This window comes from Etheostoma spectabile, chromosome 8 (genome assembly GCF_008692095.1).
Source record: "Etheostoma spectabile isolate EspeVRDwgs_2016 chromosome 8, UIUC_Espe_1.0, whole genome shotgun sequence".
NCBI classification, from domain to species: Eukaryota; Metazoa; Chordata; class Actinopteri; order Perciformes; family Percidae; genus Etheostoma; species Etheostoma spectabile.
This window is the reverse complement of record NC_045740.1, coordinates 29,570,689-29,576,983: the sequence shown is the minus strand read 5'-3', so window position 1 is coordinate 29,576,983 and position 6,295 is coordinate 29,570,689. Positions and strand designations below refer to the sequence as shown.

At 40.6% G+C, this 6,295-nt stretch overlaps 1 long non-coding RNA gene across 1 annotated transcript in view; it reads right to left on the bottom strand.

Moving 5' to 3' along the window:
* Window positions 1-4,878: 4,878 nt before the first annotated feature.
* The window catches only part of LOC116694324 (uncharacterized), a 21,291-nt gene continuing 19,874 nt past the window's right edge, over window positions 4,879-6,295 (bottom strand). Inside the window, exon 3 of the long non-coding RNA XR_004333108.1 lies at window positions 4,879-4,938. This is a non-coding gene — a long non-coding RNA (uncharacterized LOC116694324). The remainder of the gene's footprint in view (window positions 4,939-6,295) is intronic.

Below are 6,295 nucleotides of genomic sequence, written 5' to 3'. Positions count from 1 at the left end.
GACCTTGGAGGAAAAGAATAACTGGAATATGCAGGTATCTGTCAATATGAACATGGGAAATACGAAGAGCTGAACTTGAAAACATTTGACTATACAGAACATGAAATACACAAAATGGAAAATTAAATTGATCCTGAGAACCGTCTCTATATATATAATATCAATGATCCACTGTGGCGCTGCAGAAGAGGGTCTGGTGAGTCCACACAGCATTCCAATAGGTGGGAGAAAAACCTACTGTTGTATTTCTTTTACAATCACACTTGTCTTTGGCAGCGCTAAGCACCAAACGGAGCAACGGGAGGAACTTGTTATGGTGGAACATGTGTACGTTCAAAGGTTGTTTTTGTCGTTAACAAAAAACTTGGGACAGATAGTCTAGCTAACTGTCTGGATTTACCCTGCAGAGATCTGAGGACCAGGTAACCATAGTCCTCAGATTGGACAGATAGTCTAGCTAGCTGTCTGGATTTACCCTGCAGAGATCTGAGGACCAGGTAACCATAGTCCTTAGATTGGACAGATAGTCTAGCTAGCTGTCTGGATTTACCCTGCAGAGATCTGAGGACCAGGTAACCATAGTCCTCAGATTGGACAGATAGTCTAGCTAGCTGTCTGGATTTACCCTGCAGAGATCTGAGGACCAGGTAACCATAGTCCTCAGATTGGACAGATAGTCTAGCTAGCTGTCTGGATTTACCCTGCAGAGATCTGAGGACCAGGTAACCATAGTCCTCAGATTGGACAGATAGTCTAGCTAGCTGTCTGGATTTACCCTGCAGAGATCTGAGGACCAGGTAAACATAGTCCTGAGAAATCCAGTTTAAAATGCCAAAATAAAGAAAGCTCAAGGCAACAGAAATCCGGCCTAAATGAGGGAAATCCAGCGGAGTTTCCGTCGGCAACGGATCAATCCCAGAAGTTGAACGTTGAGGATATAGATTGTAATATCTAATTCAAAAGAAATGGTATTAAAGAAGAAACATTGTCAGTAATACACTTCAACACTAGAAGTCGCAATAAAAACTTCTCAAAAATCAAGGACTACCTGAGTCAATATGACATGTTTAGTGTTGTAATGTAACAAAGTACAAATACTTCGTTACTGTACTTAAGTAGAATTTTCAAGTATCTTTTCTTTGTTTCGTTATTTATATATTCGGAAACTTTTACACCAATACATTTCAAGGCAAGACAGCTTTATTTGTATAGCACATTTCAACAACAGGGCAATTCGAAGTGCTTTACATAAAACATTAAAGAAGAGTTAATAACAACTAAAAATATAAAATCAGACAAAATATAAGATTTTAGTTAAAACATTTAAAGACCCATTTTCTGGAAATCCAAACGTGGATGACCAGTAACGTAAACAGTCCAAACTACTAGGACTGTGTTTACCTGCCATAATGTCTACTACCAGATAGACTAAAAGATAGTTGCCACTATTAGGCATAGTTTCTTTTCCAGGTAAAACTTTTGCGAAAACTCCCCCCACTAAGTAAAAGTGGATCTGTACCCTGTATATACCCCTAAGCGTCTTAGTTACTTGTTACTACGAAATAAAATCCCAAGAAATTTGGCACACTGGAAAAAAAGTGGGTTTGACAAATCATTGCTTCTAGATTGCAGTCAATGCACGCTCTATTCCATTTGGTGATGTAACGCCTGTTTGTTGCCAAGCAGCAAAAAAGAAAAAAGAAAAGCATACGCCAAAACTAAAGCATTGAAATGAAAGCCATTTTTGCCATTGTACTGAACAATAGAGTACAATGCAATCCACTGGGTGGATCCGATAAACAATCCTTACAGTGCATGTACCAACAGAATAAAAACAGTAAAAGAGCAATTATCAGCTGACAGGGTTTGTCTAACTACATTTGTTAAGGGAAACTAAGAATCTATTTTTAAATCTGGTGGCGCCGCATTGTTTAGAAAATTCTAAACACGCAGAGAAATCCAATTTGACTGATGCAGAGTCGGCATGGATCTGAAGCTCTGCTAGTTAAACTGCAAATGCACCGAGGCTTTTTTTTTTAAATGTTGCACATCCAGGGCCGCACCAGTCAAGATCAGCTTTATGATATCCCTCAAAAATCAAATTAAACAGGGTTTGGTGTACTTTGCTGCGCTAATTTGCCCAGAGAAAAAAGAGACGTTTGAGAATGTTCCGCCTCACAATAAATTAATATTGAGCAGAATTGAGTTTAGCCTTTTGGTCCTGCCCTCTACAACAGTCCCTGGTTCTCATGTGCCCCCTTGGGGAAAATAATTGCCCACCCCTCCTGTAGGACAACCATGAGCGCAAATCTCATCCAACAGTTGAGTGGGGGAACAATTTTTGAAGGGGATATAAATAATACAGCCACAACTATACTAGTAGAGGGTCTGTGTCCACAGAGGAAAGCCTTAATACTATCAATAGTGCAGCATGGAGACTGTAACATTATCTTTCTTTTCGGTGTTTCTCTTCAATAAAAATGCGGACTAATCCAACCAAAGTTTCTTTTCTTAAGTTTATAATCAAGCCACAAAAATACCTTAAAACTTAATTACTTATTTTGAAAGAGTGTCCCCATATAAAATAAATGCAAGGTTTTTGTATACTTGTTAAATGAGCTGATCATAATGTAAATTAGTAAGCCACTGGTAAAGCTCATGATCTGCTAACCCTGACAGCCACACACCTCCAAACATATGAACTAAGCTCAACACACTTACCTGAGACTCTACACCTGACTGTCCCTGGTCTCCCTGTCCCTTACCTGAGACTCTACACCTGACTGTCCCTGGTCTCCCTGTCCCTTACCTGAGACTCTACACCTGACTGTCCCTGGTCTCCCTGTCCCTTACCTGAGACTCCACACCTGACTTTCCCTGGTCTCCCTGTCCCTTACCTGAGACTCCACACCTGACTTTCCTTGGTCTCCCTGTCCCTTACCTGAGACTCTACACCTGACTGTCCCTGGTCTCCTTGTCCCTTACCTGAGACTCCACACCTGACTTTCCCTGGTCTCCTTGTCCCTTACCTGAGACTCCACACCTGACTGTCCCTGGTCTCCTTGTCCCTTACCTAAGACTCCACACCTGACTGTCCCTGGTCTCCCTGATCCTAAGTTCTTTCTGTCTCCTTGGCCTGTGACATAGTGACGTTAGTATTTCCATAAAGATGTTACCAAATTGTCTTTTTTTGAGGACTTATTGTACTTACTTTGATTTTTGATGTACTGAAAAAGGATTGTACGTCTGTTTGTCTTTATATCTGGGCAACAGCAACACAAATCTTTAACGTCAGATGTCTAAATATGAGTCAGGTTCATAGGTCCACTTATGAACCAATCAAATTGAGATAAGTTGTTTTAATGTCACCCATATTAAGGTATGCTTGGTTTGGATTTTCCACGTCAATAACGTGGATCAGCTCAAGAAGACTTCTTTGTAGAAAGGGTTCTTTGACAGTTTTGCTAGTGGTAGTTTCTCAAAGAGAGTTGAACACATTTTTTCTCCAGCAAGATTTGTAGTATTTCACATGTGCATCACCAGGTGAGATGCAGGTGTTTAGTCTTGTCTTCAATGCAGTATTATGGGACCTTTCCACAGCATCTTTCCCAGCCTTCTCCTGGTCTGATACAGTGGCAAGCTGTTGTCCTTTTGGCAGAAAAATCACTCTTTCTTATCGAGTGGATTTGTATTGGATCGTGTGAATGGCAATAAAGAACCAAATGTTGAGGGGTCTGGCTCAGGCATTTTTGTGCTTCTTCTTTTCTGTCCACGCTTTTTGTCAGTGTAGAGTCCCGTATCTAAAGCATGTACATTGCGGTCTCTTGCACGTTGTATTTCAACCTTATTAGTTGCACTTGAGTGACAGGAGAGTTGCCAGACTGCCTTTTCTGTGCACATTGTTTCTGGTGTGCAGCTCTGCAGTTGCCTTTGTACTTGCACATAATCCCCATCATTCAAACTGGCCCCTCTCTACTACCTTAAGAATGAGCTTATTAGAATCAAAATCTGTGTGTTGGACCAGGACTTTCTTTATATCATCAGCCTGGCAGAAAATGCACTGAACAACATACTAAAAGTGTGTTAAATGCTCTGTAAAACAATGTTCTTAAGGGATGAAACCTCTTATATAGCAAGTCTGAGGAAGAGCCGTTGGCTGGAAACTACAAAAAAAATCTTCTGCTTGTCCTGCATGATTGCGGGTTATCCCTGGACTACATTAGATGTTGATGCCTCAAACGTGACACACATTGACCATGGCAATCTTCTAATGATAGAAAATCACAGCTCACAGAATTATGTCCCTGTTGGCTTTCCATAAAAGCGTTGTGAGATCTGAGGGGGCAGGGACCGGCCATTCTACTTCCTTATTTACACTGAGACGTGTGAGAGTAACAGCTCGGTGTGCTAACACAACTAGCAGCCTTTTATATTTAATTTTCTCAGAAGCTTTTACCAAGAGAGAAGCAAAAGGTTCACACCATTAACTGAGTCTGTGATGGATGGGTGGGTTTTTATTTACTGTCTATTCCAGGGCCTGAAATTAAGCCCCGCCCACCCACCAAAATGCAAGTAGCCAATGAGAATTGAGTGATTCACATGCATAACTATCGGTAAGCAGGGTACCTAGTTGCTTACGGGGCCAGACCAATCAGGGGTCCTGGACTATTTTTACATCATTTTCAGAGATATTTGGAGTACAATTTGAACTTTTCCCTCTAACAGCAATCTTTGGTGTTGTTAGAGGATTTAAATTTATCCAGTGGTGTAGTCAAATTGATATGCAGGTATATGCTGTATACCCACTAGGAAAGGTCAAGAATTTCTCTATACCAACTTACAAAAAGCCAAAGATACTAAAACAGAAAGAGCCGTTGACCCTCCTGTTGGACTGTACAAGCCTGAGGAAGCCTGGACTTATCTTTTGTTATGTTGATTCTCCAATTCTTTTTCCTTTTTTAAAGCTTTAGTGAGTAACTTTTTGATATTAATGAACGTCCGTTACAGTCAAGCCGTTGCCAAACGAGTTGCTACAAAGATATTTAAGACTATCAGCTCCACACAACTCTCTCTGGATTTCTTGTTATGGCTGTGTTCAGAAGATTGTTGCGTCCGGTGACTTTCCATTGCTAATTTTCAGTGTGAAAAGGCTTCCTCTCTCCCTTTTCACTAGGCCCTGTTCCCAAAATGAACTGTTTTGTGTCTGCTTAATCCTTAATTTCAGTGTAATCCTGTAGGTCATTGTTTTATTTGTTACTTGATTATTTGACATAGGCCTGTTCAGTAGGTTTATGGGTTCATAGGGAGTTGCTGTGGTTCTGCCTCTGATTGGGGGGGGGGTCAACCAGCTGCTCCCTAGCTTAATTGATGAGAGTGCATCCAGGTTTGCCTCATTAGGTCCTTTCTGTAGGGAAGGGCTGGGCAATCCTAAAGTGTCGAGCAATAAGTAGAACTGTTTCTGCACCAATTGATTTTTATATTGTTTTGATGCTTGTGGTTGTGTACATGTATATATATATATATATATAATATATATATATATATATATATATATATATATATAAGTATATATATATATAACTAGGAATGTCAGCAATCACAGTTATCTACATGGTATGGTATTTCCAATTCAAGTGTCTGGTTTTTCTTCAGTTTGGCTCACCCCGGCCCACGGTACAGGTGGTAGGTTCCAATTGGTTGCGGCTGGGTTAAAATGGCTTGAAGAGTAGGGGTGGGAAGGAATGGGCAGCTTGTAGAGCGGTTGCGGTTTTGTCCCCCCCCCCCCCCCCCTTTACTTTTAAGGATTACTTTCCCTCCTGATGCAATGGCCCTTTGGGTTTGTGAAAATATAAATTGTAAAAACTAAATTTTATTGCAGAAAGAATAGGAAAAGATGCAGCTATATCTTTCTTTGTAGCTTATATATATTTGAGTATAAATGAAATTCATACATATCAAATGCACTCACCTAAAAGGAATATTAGGAACACCTGTTCAATTTGTCATAAATACAATTATCTAATCAACCAATCACGTGGCAGTTGCTCCAATGTATTTAGGGGTGTGGTCCTGGTCCAGACCATCTCCTGGACTCCCAACTGAATGTCAGAATGGGAAAGAAAGGTGATTTAAGCAATTTGGAGCGTGGCATGGTTGTTGGTGCCAGACAGGCCGTTCTGAGTATTTCACAATCTGCTCAGTTACTGGGATTTTTACGCACAACCAAAGAATGGTGTAAAAAGGGAAAAACATCCAGTATGCGGCAGTCCAGGGCGAAAATGCCTTGTTGATGCTA